Consider the following 18,042-nt stretch of genomic DNA (forward strand, 5'->3'; position numbering starts at 1 on the left):
AAACTCCTCCCAGTCTGGCGAATATATTTGGTTTCACAATCGTCACAAATCATTTCATACACTCCACCTTTATCATCATTACAATATTCACCAATAGAGTTAAACAATAATTTACCTAGTGTCAAAGTAGTGTACCTAGTTGGTATTTTTGGGTGTTTTTCGCACATAACTGAAGATGATGTCACTCTCGGATTGTTCTATCACTTTTTTGTCTTCTACAACGACTCATTAGACACTCGCAGAGTATCACCTCAAATTTCTTTCATTTCTGCCCTTAGGATTCCGAGATATCGCACTGAGAGTGAGCGCCAGGCACCCCAGCCAGACAATTTGGGTGGCACGCGGGTTGCATACTCTCTACATTTGTTGTTCATTCCCACTCATCATGAAATCATAAAATTCTTTAGATAAACTTTAGACTTGGTCAATATAACCTTGAATGCTCTATTTATCTGTATTAATTGACAAAACAGGCTTAGTAGCAGTGGTTTCTTCTCTATATCTAGAATTTTATGTACATACGTATATGTAGAAATATGATAGCAAAAACGGATCTCATACCATTTTGATGATCTGCTAGAGGCCTGGGGCAGGTGTCATTCCCCAAATGTTGCGGTGGGACACGTTGTCAGCTGTTATGGGTGAAAAACAATTTAAATGCTATTCATTAGAAACCACCTTGAAATATATTTTGGATGTTGTATCCTTTTCAATATGTATGTTATTGTCTTTATATTATTTATTATTAGTGCGATAAATTTCATGCACAATTGACCTTAACTGAAATTAATACGTACTCTTGGCAATTAACGCATGCCTTGAGGGAATCCTTTGTGCATGAAATCATGTCAGTAGTTGTTTTCAACTCATCGTTTTTTATTTCAACTTTGCGCAAAAATGAAAATAACGTAAATATAATCATGAAATTCCCAGCCAAAACTATCAGTATGATAATAAGGTAAGCCAAAAAACCTATACTTTGTTATCAACTAATTTTGTTTTTTTTTACTGTGTTCAATTTAGATGTTACTCCAAACAAAACAGCATGTATTTCCCTGTTAGTATTTCTCAATTTAGTATTTACACCAGTGGTGCAACTATGAGGGAATAGATACCCTAATAAGACTCAGAAGTGGAATAACTAGGAATATGCTTTTAGGGGAATTGGGGGGCTTTGAGAGGGGGGATGAGGTTGGGTAGTGGGGGCTACCCCCCAGAAAATGGGAAGTTAAGGAAAATTAAAAAATAAAATAAAATGCCTGAAAATGCATTTTACGTCATTTTGGCAATTTAAATTTAACTTTGTGCGGATGCATTTGTTATGTGTCCAAACAAGACAATGGTTTTAAATAATACTTTTATTTCTCTGGTGCTTTGGGACGAATACATCCCCTCATCCCCCTCCCCATACTCAAACCACTAAGACTCAGAGCAATTAAAAAGAAAATATTTAAAACTATTACCCAGCATTGACATGGAATAACTGCAACTACTTAAAGTTAAATCTTTAGTGCCTAAATGATGTTAAATGTATTCCTAGGCATGTACGATTTTTTAAATTTGCCCAGTTGCCAGGGAGGGGGGTTGCCACCCCACGCCATCTCACCCATTCCCCCCGCATCCCCAAAGCATATTCTTAGTAACGTCACTGATTAATACTATTATCCAGCTATACCATGCACAATAATTATTGGTATGCATTCAAAGTATGTAGAAATTTTTATTACAAGTATCATTTTTTTGTTCAGATTTCAAAGTTAATTTTCATCTCAAAATTGAAAATCATTCATTCCTTGTCCCAAAAGTTCCCCAAATTTCACACATAGTCAGGTGTTATGGCTGTGAAATCAATTTAAATGATATTATTTAGAATCCATCTTGAATTGCACTTTGGATTTTCTACCTTATTATTACGTATATTACCTATTGCTCAATTATTACGCATTCTATTATTTGAGCCATCATAGCACAAATCAGTTTCTGGAGGAATATTTGTCTACCACAGAAGTGTATGATTTTGAATGTGTACGTGTTTGTTGATGGTTGGTAGTGAGGCTAATATATAAAAAATGTATATCTAGAAAAAATAATTATAAAAACAGATCCCATACCATTTTGATGATCTGTTGAAGGCCAGGGGCAGGTGTCATTCCCCGAATGTCGCGTTTAGACGCATAGTCAGCAGTTATGGCTGAAAAACAATTTAAATGATATTCATTAGGAGCCAGCTTACATTGAACTATGGATGATCTACCCTTATTATTAAGTATGTTAATGCTTCTTGCATGTATAATATTAGGATAAATTGTATATGCCATTGGCCCTTAACCTGGCCTGTGTTGGGCCGCCAAGACACCCTCCTATACCGAAATTGACGAATTCTACTGTCAGAATACCAATATTACCCAGTTCCTTGATGTGAATCATGTCCCATTCAACAGCATAATTAACATCGTCTTGGGTAAAAAAAATAATAATTTAATTTAATATGATTCAATCTCGTAAGATTCAATTTAATCTCAAGAGGGTGAGGATATAAATTTCAAAATTAATTATTGTATTCCACACCCCAAGACTCCCCTGCAGTCCTCCCCCTGAATACTCCTGGCACCCTCTGGCCATGGCCATCCACTGTCGTAAGATGGCGCCCAGCACAGGCCTGCCTTTAACCCTTTCACACCAGACATCATGTGTGGCTGACGGGCATTTTCATATACAGAAGAACTGACGTCAGGTATAGCTATCACAGATTTTTCAATGCAGACGACCGTATATATTGGCTCTGGCCGATGCGAGGGAAGGGAAGTGACCACTGAGGTAGCCATTGTTGGATGCATTCAGGCCCGGCCTGAGACCCAGCTTAGCGAGTCCTTAGGGCCACTCCTTAGCAATTATAAGCCGGACCCTTCAACTCATTTATGATCATCCTCTCTGTAGGAATCCGTTGCGAGGTGATTATGTTGTCAATAGTTTTTCCAATGACATATTTTGTGCATACTACAATTTTTTTATTACTTTGAAATGAATCCTTTGTTTTGATCCGAGGTTAAGTAATTTGTAAAGGAAATTTTAGCGTTAAAAAATAACAGACTTAAGGACTTATAGCCTTATTACCTTATGCCGAGCTTATACATATTTACAAACACTGTTGTTATTAGCACAAGAAACCCGTTTAAAATTCCACAATGCTTAAAAAATACTAGTTATTCTTTTATAAGAGTAAATTATTGAAAATCAAATATGTACAGTGTTTGGTTGAAAAAACACTGGTAACGCAGTAAGTTGACCATGGATTCGTGCTATGATAGGGATAGAGGGTGTCGTCCAGTGGGTGGGGTAAGGGACGGACGCTAATCGCTGGGTGTTGAGCTGGGTGCCAAAACAGAGGGAGAAAAATACCCAGGCAACTCACCCCCAAAACAGAGCTCAATACAGAGAGGTTTGAAATATTCTAATGCTACTTGTAGCACGAAAACGTTTTCCTATTCTAGCCGCCAGTGCGAAAGGGTTAAATGAAGATGATAGGTATTCTTGGAAATTAACATGTGCATTGAGGAAATCTTTTTTGAATGAAATGACACTAATACATAAAAAATTTATATTCAGAAAAATCAAAACAAAAATAGATCTCATACCATTTTGATGATCATCTGGAGGCTGGGGGCAGCTGTCGTTGCCCAAAATTCACACATAGTCAGGTGTTATGGCTGAAAATCAATTTACATGATATTCATTAGGAACCATCTTAAAATGTTATTTGAATGATCCACCCGTATCATTATGTATGTTGTTGCTCCTGGAATTTGTTATAATAAGCATGATAAATTGCAAGTGCCAATTGTAGCAGAAAGTACCTAACCTTGGGTTGGTATCTAAGGACTTTCCGTCGATGGGAAATGTTGAAAGACCCAAGGTTGGTACTGGTGGTTACTTCCGGTATTCCCCATTACGGGAAAGTGATATGTAATGTCAAATTAATGCCTCGTATGGTAGGAACTATCAAATAAATACATAGCCATCCAGTGCCAGCTTGCTCATTTAATCTCTATCACCCTCCTGGGCTAAAAATACAACACCAATGACCCTTAAATAAAGACAATAGGTACCTACTCTTGGAAATTTATTAGTACCTTGAGGAAACATTTTTTCATGAAAGCATTTGTGTCTTTGTTTTTCGATTCAATTCCATTAATTGCATCATTTTTTATTTCAAATTTATATAAATTAAAATCAACAGTGATGCAATCAAGAATTTCCTTGCAGATATTGTCAGTATTATTTTAAAGCACATAAAAAATATATGTACTTTATAAAAAACAATATCTGGGTTTTTTTACTGCATTGAAATAAAATGTTACTCCAAGCAAAACATCATGTATGTATTTCCCTGTTAGTGTTTCTCATATTAGCATTGGCGGATTTAGGAGGGGGGGGGGGGAGCACAGGGGCATGTGCACCCTTAGACCCTTAAAAAATATACAAGATTTTTAATAATGTCCCATTATCATTGCATTCATTTTGTATTACGATGTAGCCTAATGCCCCACCCAGATCAAAATCCTTTTCTCGTGCCCCCCAGAGAGAAATCCTGGATCTGCCCCTGCATATTTAGTACATATTTACACTATTATCCAACTAGACCATGTACAATTACTTTTGATAGGTTCTCAACGTATGCAGAAATATTTTTATACGAGTATCTTTTTTTTTGTTCAGATTTCAAAATTCATTATCATCTCGAAATTCAAAATCATTCATTACTTGTCCCAAAAGTTTCTTAGTACATACCTTGGCTGAAATGTCTTTTTAATGTTAAATCACAGGTTTGACAAACATACATATATTTAAAGATGAAACATTGAAATGTCTTGGCTGTTGTTTAAATTATGTTCTCATTAAAAATTTGAGTGCACTAATACATATATTTTCTAATGCTCACAGGGCATGGTTGCAAGTAATTTGTTGCAGTAAATAAAAAAAAATCATTAACAATCTGCCCTGCAATCTATGGCATTGTTGTGATACGACATCTGCTATCATCTCAAAAAAGGTAAAAATGGGTGATTGGTGAAATCCACAATTTTAAGAAATTCAAATACAAAAAGAATCTTTCACCAATTTGAATAAAAATCTTGGATCCATATTCACAAAATCTATATTTAAAAATATTTAAAATGCAAAAGTTATTAATAAAGGATACAGGAAGAGCATGGCCTTATATATACAATGAGTTAATAGAGGAAGAAAGCTGGCCACGGCGGGTAAGCTAAGAAGGGGGGCATGGTGGTCATTAAGTTATTCAGAGTTACAAAACCTCTAACTAGAAACTCTTTCTCGTAAACAAAAGCTATCATAGCATAAATAAGTTTCTGGAGGAATTTGTCTGCCACAGAAGTGTATGATTTTGAGTTTTTATATAGTATTTGTGTATGGTTGTTAGTGAGGCTAATATATAAAAAATATATATCTAGAAAAATGATAACAAAAAGAGATCCCATACCATTTTGATGATCTGCTGGAGGCCAAGGGCCGGTGTTTTTCCCCAAATTTTGCGGTTACACGCATAGTCAGCTGTTATGGCTGAAAAACAATTTAAATGATATTAATGATGATGATAGGAAGTTACAAAAACCTCTTTCGAGAAACTCTTTCTAGTAAAATAAAAGCTATCATAGCATATAAATCAGTTTCTGGAGGAATTTGTGTACCATAAAGGTGTATGATTTTGAAAGTGTATGTATTTGTTTTTTTCATGAAATGAGACCGATTTACAAAAAATGTGTACCTAGAAAAATGATAACAAAAACAGTACTCATACCATTTTGACGATCTGCCAGAGGCTGGGGGCAGGGGTCATTCCCCAAATTATGCAGTGGACTCGTTCCAGTCACGTGTTATGGCTGGAAAATCAATTTACATGATATTATTTAGAATTCAGCTTAAATTGAACTATGGATGATCTACCCCCAGTGAGAAATGGGTGGTGGAATCCACGTGGAACCCACGTGGAGATGTAATGTGGATACCACGTGTTTTTGGTCGTGGAATCAACGTGGAACCCAATTGGAAATTTGGTGGAAAAATTAAAACAGCAGTAGGTGCTGTCCTAAAACCATTAAAACCTCAACCACTCTATATCTAAACCTTCTATATATGTGTCTATGGTTTTTCATGTGCTCTCATGGTTGCCTTTCCACGAATTATATAAAAATAGAATGTGCGATACATTTTCACATAACTAGCGTGGTTTCAGGATGATAAATGACGCAATGTCACCAGAGAGTTAAGTTCCACAAATTAGAAATTCTGTTTAACATTTTATGCTAATCACCACAAATCCACTTGAAATCAACGTGGATTCCACGTGGGTCCAACCACTCAATATCCACCACCACCATATATCCACGAGTCAACGTGGATTCCACGTGGGTTCCACGTGGATTCCACCACCCATTTCTCACTGGGCCCTCATTATAACTTATATTATTGCTCCTGGAATTTTTTATAAATAGTATGAAAAATTGCCTATGCCAAGTGGCCTATAAATAAAGGTCCATGGAAGACATTTTATTTTTTGCTAAAATTCATTTTTAAACCATGTGATTTTTGTGTTATAGAAAATCTTGGCAGTGTTTTATAATGCTACAATTTTTCCACATTTATAGCCATTTATTTTATGGAACACGTTTCATGAATACTAATACTTTTATTAAGCATTTTACATAACATTTAACACAATTTCGATTGTACAAAATTTCTGATAAAACTAAATGAAGGAAATGGTCAAGTATGTAGTATTGGCATATACGATCAGCTAATGGCAAATCCCCACTCCCTAATATATGTCAATACTTGGAGAGCCATTCCAGAATGTTTGGATTGTCAAGTTTCTCTACACTAAATAAAGCCTTTAAAAATGCTTCAGCAGTAGCGACAACAAGTTCCTCCTTCGCTTTCTTTGACTGAGTGACTGTGTGTTCAAATTCTTTAATTGCAAACTCAGCACAGTAAAATGTGCTCTGTCTTTCACAAAAAATCCTTCTGAGTTGAATTCACTTACCCTGGTATGAGCAGTAGCACTAGCTTTTGGAATTTTAAAATTCGTTTCCATCGTTCGATATTTAAAGCTGGAACCACGATAAATAACAGTCCAACTGCAAAACACAACCTCTCATAATGGTGTTTTCAAACTGAGTGCTGGGTAATTACGGTATTACCGTAGTACTGTATAACTTACAAATTGGCCAAAATATTTCATGTCGTGGGTTCCCTTTCGATACCCCTCACCCAGGTGTTGAGGGAAGGTAGGACATGCAGCTAGATACAAAAAAATTGCTTAGTTTTGATTACAGCTGTTGCCAGTCGGCCAGGAAAGGCAGTGAAATAAGTACATGTAACTCAAAATAATTGGATTCATAGAAACGGGAAAAATTATTTCCCATTTATCAATCCTAAAACATGTAGAATGAGGCTTTCTCACCCGAAGAAATAGATGTTAGATTTGGCCAATGTCAAAATGCTTTCTTTTTGCATTGAAGCTCAGTGGAGATCCGAATATCCGACCGCTTATAAGGAGAACCCCTCTCCTCCTGTCCTTTCTGTTCCTACCTTCCCTTCCCCAAATGCTAGCACTTTGTGCCTTCAAATAACTATCCGTGTGTATGGATGTCTTTTAATGAATCGAATCGCTCAGTTGACGGGATGGCACCGTTAACGGTCGCCGTGGTCACCACGACACCCATTTCAATGTGGCCCAGCAGTGCGCCGTTCACGGCGTGAAATACAGGCAGTGCTACAGAGAGGCCGCTTTCTGAAGAAATGACTCTTTGCAATCAATAATTTCCCTGCAGATATTATCAGTGTTATTTTAAAGCACATAAAAACTATACTATGTTAATACCAATATTTGGAGTTATTGTTTCTGCATTCAAATCAAGTTAAACAAAACAGCATGGATTTCCCTGTTAGTGTTTCTCATATTAGTACATGTTTACATTACGAGAGGGGACCTAACGGTTGAGAGAGGGATCTGCTTTTCCCGTAAAGGGTTCCAAGCAGTGATATTTTCTGAGTCAGTGTGAGAATCCTGGTCGCCTCTGAGTGCATCTGTTGGTCTTTGGGATTTTTTTGGTTAATCAACTTTTTCCGATAGAGCGAAAAGGTGTGATGGCTGACTGGCGGGGCGGACATGCGGCAGTGAAGTTTATTTTATTTATTTTTTTTGTAGGGGAAAACTCCCGCAGAAACTCTAGTGATGCTTAAAACTGCTTTTGGGAATAGTAATCTAAGTAAAGCACGTGTCTACGACTGGTTTTCGCATCTCAACAATGGACAGATGTCGATTGATGACCATCCTCATTAAGGGCACCCGTCAACATCAAGAACGGACGGCAATGTTGCAAAAATCCACTCCCTCATTCAAGAAGATCGTTGCCGAACCATACAAGAACTTTATAGGTATTTTGCAGAGGTTAAGGGAAACTATCCGGAAAAAAAGGGCTGATCTTTGGCACACAGGTGATTGGTTCTTCCACCATGACAATGTACCCGCCCACACCGCAATGTCCATGAAGTGGTTTTTGACAAAAAAAGGCATCACGCCAATCGTTCACCCCCACTTTTCACCAGATATTGCCACCTGTTACTCTCTCTACTTCCTAGACTGAAAAGGGATATTAACGGAAAAGGTTTTGGGACGGTAGGTGAAGTAAAACAAAAATCGGTGTAAGGCCGAAAGAACATTGATTTTAGTGAATTAAAAAATTGTTTTGAAGTGTCAAAGTAACGATTAGATGAATGAATGTGTTGCAGTCAATGAGGATTACTTGGAAGGTGATAACAATTTATAGAGAAAATATTGATTAATGAAAAAGTTACTGCGCAATTCCCGTTATTTTTGGCTCCCCTCATGTATTATCCAACTAGACCATTCACAATTACTCTTGATGGGAACTCTATGCAGATATTTTTTATTATGAGCACCTTATTTGGGTCAGATTTCAGAATTCACAATCATCTTGAACTTCAAACTATTCATTTCTTATCCCTAAACTATGTCTTAGTATGAGGGCTGGAATGTCTTTTTGAATGTCACATTACGGGTTTTACAAATATATGTATCTAAAGATGAGGTATTAAAATCTCAGGGAAATATTTAAATAAAGTTCACTTCAAAATCTTCAATGCACTAATATGCTAATATACTAGTATGTTTTATAACGCTCACAGGGAATGGTTGCATGTAACTTGCTCTCCTAGATTTTAGTGACAAGATTAAACAGTGGCATTTACCAGGACCTACGTCACCCTGGGCTTCCCAGGCAACTACACAGGGTGGCGTAGCTAGGGGGCAACCAAACGCCCAAACAGCAAAATTAAATTGTTTTCCAATTTTAAAATTTTTTATTTTCTATTCTATCTCATGGTGTAAATTTATTTTTATTTTTGCGGAAGAAAAGGTAGACTTTGTGAAAAAAAACTCATAAAGTTTCATGGCTATTATCCATGTATATAATAAAAATATATCACTGCCACTCATATTATGTTGGTTCTTGAAAAATATAAGTCTATTAAACTATTTGGATTAAAATGTTCTTATTACCTCCGAAAATGCTCTCTGGTATTTCTTTTTAACAAAAAATGTACACTGCATTATACACAAAAGAGGTGATGCTACACAATGGCTCAGGGAGGGGTCAGGCTTTGGAGGATAGACCCCTTCCGCCCCGAATTCAGAGAAAATTTTTAATTAATTTCATTTTACTTACTTAATTGCATTGATATTAAGTATGGAAAAGTGTAAGGATCGATAGAATATCCCTGAGAAAGCTGTAAACCTCACCATTTTGAACCATTTACATATCTTAAAATTTTCTGGGGGAGGTCCCGGCACCACCGGCTTACAATGGAAGGCATTCCATACCATCCAGATCCCACAGCATTGATTGTCCCCTCTAAAATTCCCCTGTCCTTAATTCCTAGCTGTACCCCTTTCCCCGGACCACTTAATTGGTATATGTAATTGAGGGGTATTCCATACCAAACCCCCCTTAGTAGGGCAACACAACATCAGTTTGCTCTGCGTTTTCCCTTGTGCAGGCCCTGGTATTGATGTACAAGTCATTTATATTTTGACCGTAACAAAGATAAGAGTGCTATCCACAAGCATTCTTGTTCTTTTCCGAATCCAATCAATTCCGCATTACAATATTTGAGTGCTCCAATTTTGGGGATTTGATGGATTTTAGGGTGTTTGCAGATTATAAAGCATACAAGCCTCAAAGTCTCAAAGTCTGGATCTACAGGCTTTATAGTTGTGTTCGCTAGTTTCCTTGTGTTCACCCATCCCTATTTCCTTTGATGCCAAACGTCGGGTTGAATCGACGAGCATTTTCATACGCAAACGACCTGATGCCGGCTATAGCTGACATGGGGGAAGGAAGGTGACTGGTGAGATAGCTGTGGTCGTATGCATTCTGGCCCTGCCAGAGACCCAACTTAGGGAGACCTTAGGGCCACTGCACCGTAATTAAGCCCGACCCTCCCCTTATGGGATCTGCTTTTATCCCACTCCACAATGTTGATTGTAATGCATTTACGTACATGAGTAGGCAAAAAATGTCTTGTGAACGCATAAATCAGCTAAAGGTTTGCGCCGAGTGCATTTAAATGGGTTTATTATAGTATCCTTTGTGTTATGTTTTCACTTAGGGCGTGTCAAGAGGTGTGCCTACGCGGCAGGATGACCAGCAACAGAAATTGCATGATGTCGTACATGTGACATAAAACAAGCTAATGCAAAAACAACAAGAAAAAGGACAGGTGGGATACAACAAGAAGAGGAACTAAGGCGTTTTGGTAGGATGAGAAGTACTTGTGTACTAACTTGGGTAGCAATCTGTGCAGCCATGGTAATGCGCATAGCAGACAGACAAATAGACATCCACTTCTAAATATATGTAGAAGATGGTTAGCTAGATTTATAAAATCCCTTCTTACCTTTTATAGGAGGAATAGGGCAGGGGCGCAGCTAAGGACAAAGGCTGGGGGGTGGGTTTAGGCGCAGCTATAATACTTTGGGGTGTGGGGGTATTGCATAACCGCCTTAAGATTAATGGTGTAAAATGGCGACCATTACGGTTTTCTGAGGGATATGTGATTAATCCTAATACTATCCTATAAGTAATACAAATCCATTAAGTAAAATGGATTAAACTTAAAAATTTCTCTGAGCTCTGGAGGGGTTTTATCCCCCACGCTGCGCCACTGGAATAGGGGATGCTCAATTGAGTATTGAGTTTAATTCTCAATTGAATTGCGGTGGAATGATTAGAATGGTGGAAAGTATTTCAATCTTGTTAGAATCTAAGAGTGAGGGATCCATACTTATTCTAGGAATTAAGGTACAGCAATTCCAATGGAAAACCTTGAAAATGTCATATACCTCTGGGTGGTTGGCCGCCGACATGCCAGGGAGTTGTCCTTGATGTTATGGCCCTGAAATAGTGAAGGCATATAATTGTAGATAAACCTCATTTATTGATGAAAATTAGAACTGTGTGACATCTTAAGATAACAGAAAAAATGTTATTCTAGACCTAACGTTGTGTGTTTTTAATGTAATAACCACTATTATCCAAGATTATTACAAGTTTTTCCAAGAGAACTTTACATTTTTTAGAATAAGGGTGTTCATAGGGGAGAATTCTTGTATTCAGAAATGTACTATGGGAGACATAAGTGATAATTACATAGGGGTCAGTGTTTGCCAATATCAATACCACCATGGGAATAGATTATCCCACAGCAAGGTACTATTGTTTTCAATAATTTGTTGAAAACCACACATCCAATTTTCCTATCAGGGCCAGACCAGTAAAACTTGGATAGCTGGCATACAAGGCTAATTGCACCCAAGGTCAAGGATGTGACGGAACTAGCAAAATTGGAGTCAAAGTATATGCGATGTGAGCAAAGTCTGGAAACGAGCACGTAGTCTCGTAGCTGATACTATTGCTATCATCATTGATTCATAACTAATTATATTCAAATGTGAGTTTGCACAGACTACTCTGAGTGCTTGAAGGAGCTTTGCAGCAGCCTGAAACTATGTACAGTGTCGTTAACCTCAGCTTCAATATCAGTGTGGCAATAGAAATGTAATTTAATTAATTATGAATTAATTTGATTAAAATCCTGTTACTTCTCCTTGTTTAAAAGTGATAAGTGCCATGGAAATTGAATTTTCAATGGAAATAAAGTACATCCAAATGAATGTTACTTCCAGAATCAGTTAATGAGCAATCTTCCCAGCTATAGAAAAAGGAAAGCAGTCCAATGATCCGTGATTCTCCTATCCTAATAGGCAAGTTAAGAGGCAGAATATCACTCATGTTTGAATGGTGGCAGGAATGGATCCAGATTGCAGGGGGAGGCACTCCTTTACATTGAGAGGAATCAAAACATCTGGGAGTCTACCATTTCAATCCTGTTGGCATTTGCATGAGGTGGAAATCTCTCTAGCTTACGTCCACACCAATACTTCTAGGCACACAAACATACGATACATTCACTTACCTCTTGAGGTGGGACTTTGGGCCTCGCCGCGGGTCACAGGTGGTCTTGATGGCGGTAAAACCTCCCGTCCCCATCGGGATGGTTCCGCGACGCTCTCTGTCCCAGGGCCTGGCGGACAAGATCTTCAATCCGTCTCTCTATAACCCCCACCATCCAGTCAATTTCAATTGTAATAGACGCTATATCCAGAATTATGTTGTTATACTGTTGCATGAATTCTTCAACTGAGGGACGGTGGAGGTGGGGCCCTGGAAAGTCTTCCACCCCCCTGGCAGGGCCCTGTTGTTCAACATTGAGGTCTTCCCATGGGTCTTCTACTAGGCCTTCTTCTCCCGGAGGAGGAGAGGCGGTTGGTGAAGGGCGGCCCTCCTCCGGGGGCAATGGGGACGTGGCTATCGGCATCTCTGCAGTTTCATCTGACGTCGCTGTTTGCGGCAATGCCACGTCAGCCCCTGAAGTCTCCAACTCCTCCGGGATAGGGCCCTCGGCGGCCAATTCCTCCACCTCTTTGCGTCCTAGGCATCTGCCTATTATAGAGAGGAATCCTTCTTGATCACAAATAAATTTGGGCCCATTTCATTCCCACCCCATAGATTTTGCTATCAAAATGGATTAGTTAATGACACTTGTAGACTATGCAGGATAGAGAAAGATCGTTTAATTTGATTGTATAATTAGAAGAATTGGAGAAGAAGCATTCACCTGGGTTCCTCATGGGGAATCTAAGTGAACAGTTGGGCATTAGGGACCCTAAGTGTCTTATATGTGTAACACTTAGTGAGGTTATCAAGGCTCTATTGCACCCTTGCAATGCCAAGGACCCATCTACTTCACTTGGGAATCAATCCAGTTACCACTCCGTACTAACTTACAAAAATTCCATAGCTCTAAAATACTACTACTAGAGTACTACACACATCTCATAGTTTTTTATTTCTTAGCTTAATGTTTGTCCTAGCCTCCTCTCTTTTTCTGCATACTAATATTCTTCTCTGTCTCGGCTATGACTGCTATGCCGTCAGCGAATCATAGCATAGTTTTTTTCTCCGTTAATATTGACACTCAAAGCCTTCTCCTTCTAATCATCTAAAATTATAAGGTTTTCTTCATCCCTTACCTGTTTGATTACTGCTATCTTCATAGACGCCTTAAACTTCTTCATCCTATAGTAGTCCGTCGTAGGTATGCGTTAACGTGTACCACTACGGAATCTACCGGCTTAGTCTCTAGCTTTACCATAATTTTCCTTTTATTTAGGACGGGACCTTTTTCCCTAAATTTCGATCGTATGCCCCTTATCTCTTACATAATTAATGGAAGGAGGAATATTTCTCGTAGTTTTTCAAAGAAATTAGTAAAGGCATTAGAAATAAATTATCCCCTACGAAATTAAAGCGGGCCAAATGTTGGCAAAGTCGAATTCATTAGTTCGTAATCCAACATAGCTTAGTCCCTAGAAGATACATTGAATGAATCACACACCAATTGTACTTTGAAGATGTTGTTATAACATTGAAATCTAGGTCACAATAACTTTTCTTATAATCGTATTGCAAGTGTTTCATTCAATATGGAAAAATTCCGCTCAATCGCGTTTGAATCTTCGGATTTTATTTGTAAGTTGAATTAAGTATATGCTTTTATGCACAGCGTTTGAAAATCATTAATCATTCTACCAAATTAAGTTGTTAAGCATGGAACGGAAACTAAATATTATCATCTACCGTACAGTGGTTAGAGTAATTTGTGAAAGAGTATATTCCAGCGTCACATTCAAAAGGTTTTGTGCTCTTACTCATACAAAGTACTGCATCAAACAAGTAACTTTGTATGCAGTCACGCGCGCGAGTGCATAGTTAAATACACCAAGTATGATATTCGGCATGAAAAAATCATTTGGCTAACCTGGGAATCGAACCCGGATATCCCCGATGATCGGTAAAATATGCTACTAATTATACCACAAAGCCACCTTTTTACTTGAATATGAGAATCTCTTTTTCCTTGTGACTAAGATTCGCCTAGAAAAAAAATTACTTGGTAATGTAACTTGTGTAACATAACTGACCGGCAAACGGGAGGATCTGGGTTCGAATCCCGGTTAAGCGAAATGTTTTTTTCGTGGCAATTAACAGTCTTGGTATATATGTGTCCTCATTCATGTTAAATAATAGTGGTGTATAAGAACTAAAATTCCCTTCGAAATTAAAAAGAAATGGGTAACATGTCAAGTACGAGACCTGACTTCAGTGCAGTTTACATCCCCGGAAGGGTCATACGGTGGCCTGAGTGGTAGAGAAAAATTGATCTTGTAATGCTCCTCAGAAATTTTAACTTCTTCCCAAGGCGGAGATGTTAGTATTGAAGAATTTTTAATGAAATTACATTTTGTTGTCATAAACTTCTAGAAGCATCATTATGCAGAAAACTTTCTACAGTTACACTTAATGAGTCTACCTGATGTTTTCAAGTAGGCTTCTTTGGAGATTGTGATGATATTTAGTGATTTTTTCGGGTATTCTTCCGCATTTATCCATTTTGTAGGACAATATTTCGCCAACGTTCCAGTTGGCTTCCTCAGGTCCACTGAACTGACGATGCAGAAAGTTGTTCATCTTATAAACACCCCGTTTGCTGCCTTTTTTGTGGAGGTGTGCCCTGATTGGTCAGGATCTTTGAAGACCCTTTTCCACGCGCTGGCGAGATTGTAGCCGTCTTCACGGTTGAAGTTCTTCGTTGTTTTGGCGATCTCAATTGCCTCCCTGGTTATTCTCGGGAAGTAGCGGCCTTCTTTGTACAAAAGAGAGGCGTCGTCAAAGCCAATATTGTGCGTCGGTCCACTCCATTGGTGTTCCGCCGCCGCTGACTGGGTGAAATGTCTATTTTTTACGTGCCTTCTGTGCTCTTCCCTGATAAAAATAAACTCCACCATGGTGGGTTAAGGAAGGGTAAAGGAAGGGTAGTAGCCTTCATGGTGGGTAATTACCCTTGCACAACCCACGCCCTACCCACTATTAAGGGGAAGGGAAGGATAGAAAAATCCTTCGTCTACCCTTCCTTGGGACTTTGCATTTATAACTGAGGAAAACATATCGACATTGCCTCCTCAGCTACTTTCACCTGCTAAAGAGCATTGAGTTCTGTACAAGAACGTAAGCAGTCTTTGAATCGTACCCTCCGCCCCCCGAAATATAAAAACACAATCATTTTCCTTCATAAAAGAAAACAAAATATTGACAAATAATGAATTTAAAAATATTTCTTTAACTATTGAAGTTTTTTCGATCATGAAAAGTGTTGGAATTATTTGAAAACCCAATACTTAGTATCCTGTTTTTCAAAAATTTCCCCACCCGGTTTTGGTCAACCCCCCCGAACGAAATTCCTGGTAACGCCACTGTACACAATAGATTATATAATTGTGTGAAAAAAGCTCAGTTAGAAGTTCTTTCATTCACATTTTTAGGATGTAACCTATTTGTGTGGCTGACAATGGGACATGGGGGGAGTGATGTTCGGTATTTGTATGCCGATCTTATTCTCTGAAACGAAATGAGTGTGGTTGATAAATGTCACAGCTTTCTTCCACATAGACTCAGGTGCGAATCTCATCTTAAATTTTGTAGTATATGATCCGTTGAGAAGCCTTTCCTAAGTACTACTTCGATAGCCAAGGTTGTTAAGGTACTAGTTTTTCATCCTCATATATGTAGGTTCTGGGTTCAAGACCATGTTCGGTCAATTTTTTTCTGTCTTATAATTTTAGAAATCACTGTTATAATTCATCCCCATTAGTTTAATTTAGTTGCTTAGCGATTTTTTTTAAATTTTCATGTTAATTTATGGATTTTTAGTTTTTATATTAGTCCTACCCTTCCTGTACCCTTCGTTGAGGCTGGCAGAACCCTTCCCTTACACTCCAGGAAGGAGAGGGCCTACCCACCAATGTTCTAAAATACCCTTCGTGTACCGTTGCTGAAAGTTATAGGAAGGGTACACCTATCCTTCCCTTACCCTCATTGGAGGGTAGACCTCCCCACAATGGAGGAGTTTATTTTATACATGGTTGGACTCGGCATTTCAGTGCTCGTGATGTTTGGTCGATGTAGGAATCACCGCCGCTGCATTGTGGAGGAGTGGCAGGCCTCCAAAAACATAGCATCATGACCAGATTCGAATATCCTCGTCAAAATGAAAGAACACACCCTAAAGACATCTGTGGAGGAGTATACCAGATTAAATGTAAATGAAATTGTCTATACTTCTTAAAGTCTTCTTGTCTTATACTTGTAAAAATGATTCGCAGGTTTAATGTATTTCATGTATAAATTTTTTGCACACAACAAGCATATTTACGCAAATAGGAGATATGTAACGATTAAATTTGGTAATCTAGACGTCATCGCTGTATTACAGCGACCAAAAATCAACCCCTGCTTAGTGATATTGTTTCAAGTTCAAATTCTTTATTTTGGGTGACTCACGCAATAATTAATAATAGTAATTTCAATAACTAGAATATCTTTTATAAGAAAATTACTTCCCGTAGTTTTTTCCCTCGGTTGTAATTTATCGAGAAACACATTTTCCGGAAATGCGAGAAAAATTAACCAACGTGATACTTTTCGTATCGTGTTTTGATGACACAGCGGTTACTTTTGAAAATATTTAGACACGAAATGAAGATATGCACGTTATATTACCTACTCGGTGAAATATTTATTCTTGGCTAGCGTCAGCAAGAATTTAAAAGGAAATGGTGTAACCTAGAACCCAACTGATAATGTGCAGTATATTCTCTATATTCATCTTATTTTCAATGCTTGGTTCCAAAAAGTTAATATATTATAGTCATAGCCGATACATTATCGAGAGGTACTTACTTTAAAGCAGTTTCTCCTTCTACCGTGTAAATTACATCTTTTGTAGCAGGTTTGGAATGATCAAAATGGTTAAAATAATTTGATAGTCTATTCATTAGCTTCATAACATTTTTAAAGATTTTACATGGATGAAAATATGTGTCGAAAGATATTTAAACTGTTAATAATGTAGCACATTTAAAACGGATTTATATACTCACCATTATTCCTAGTACTTCATTTCCACCATCCCTCAAAAGATATGCTTCCTCTTTTCTCATAAATTGGTCTTCATACTCTTTTTCCTCTTTGATTTCCTTTCACTTTCCATGCAGAAGAACAGAAAACTTGAAAACTCGCGCTCGCCCCGTTCCTAGCACACCCTCGCAACTCAACACTGGGCTTCGGATGATACAAAAAAACTGCTGGGGGTGTTTCAGAGTCTCCCCTTCCGAGCGAATCGGGAGACTTGACGCGGATTCTACGTCACTTGCTAGCGGCCAGGCAATCCGTGCGTTTCAGACTGGCTTCCTATCGACTAAAGGACGGCTTTCCGGTAGGATAGAAGTCGAGTGGGCTATAGATGAAGGAAGCTCATTCCGGT

At 38.1% G+C, this 18,042-nt stretch overlaps 1 long non-coding RNA gene across 2 annotated transcripts; it reads right to left on the reverse strand.

Moving 5' to 3' along the window:
- Positions 1–3,660: 3,660 nt before the first annotated feature.
- LOC124165192 lies at positions 3,661–12,704 on the reverse strand. Of its 2 annotated transcripts, none has more exons than XR_006866160.1 (4): positions 12,577–12,704; positions 11,444–11,496; positions 5,819–5,900; positions 3,661–3,707 (listed from the first exon to the last, which is right to left on the reverse strand). It is a non-coding gene; the product is annotated as an uncharacterized LOC124165192 (long non-coding RNA). The 2 variants fall into 2 exon arrangements; XR_006866161.1 differs by lacking the exon at positions 3,661–3,707 and adding an exon at positions 5,553–5,580.
- Between the last annotated feature and the right edge of the window lie 5,338 nt (positions 12,705–18,042).

This window comes from Ischnura elegans, chromosome 9 (assembly GCF_921293095.1).
Source record: "Ischnura elegans chromosome 9, ioIscEleg1.1, whole genome shotgun sequence".
NCBI lineage: Eukaryota > Metazoa > Arthropoda > Insecta > Odonata > Coenagrionidae > Ischnura > Ischnura elegans.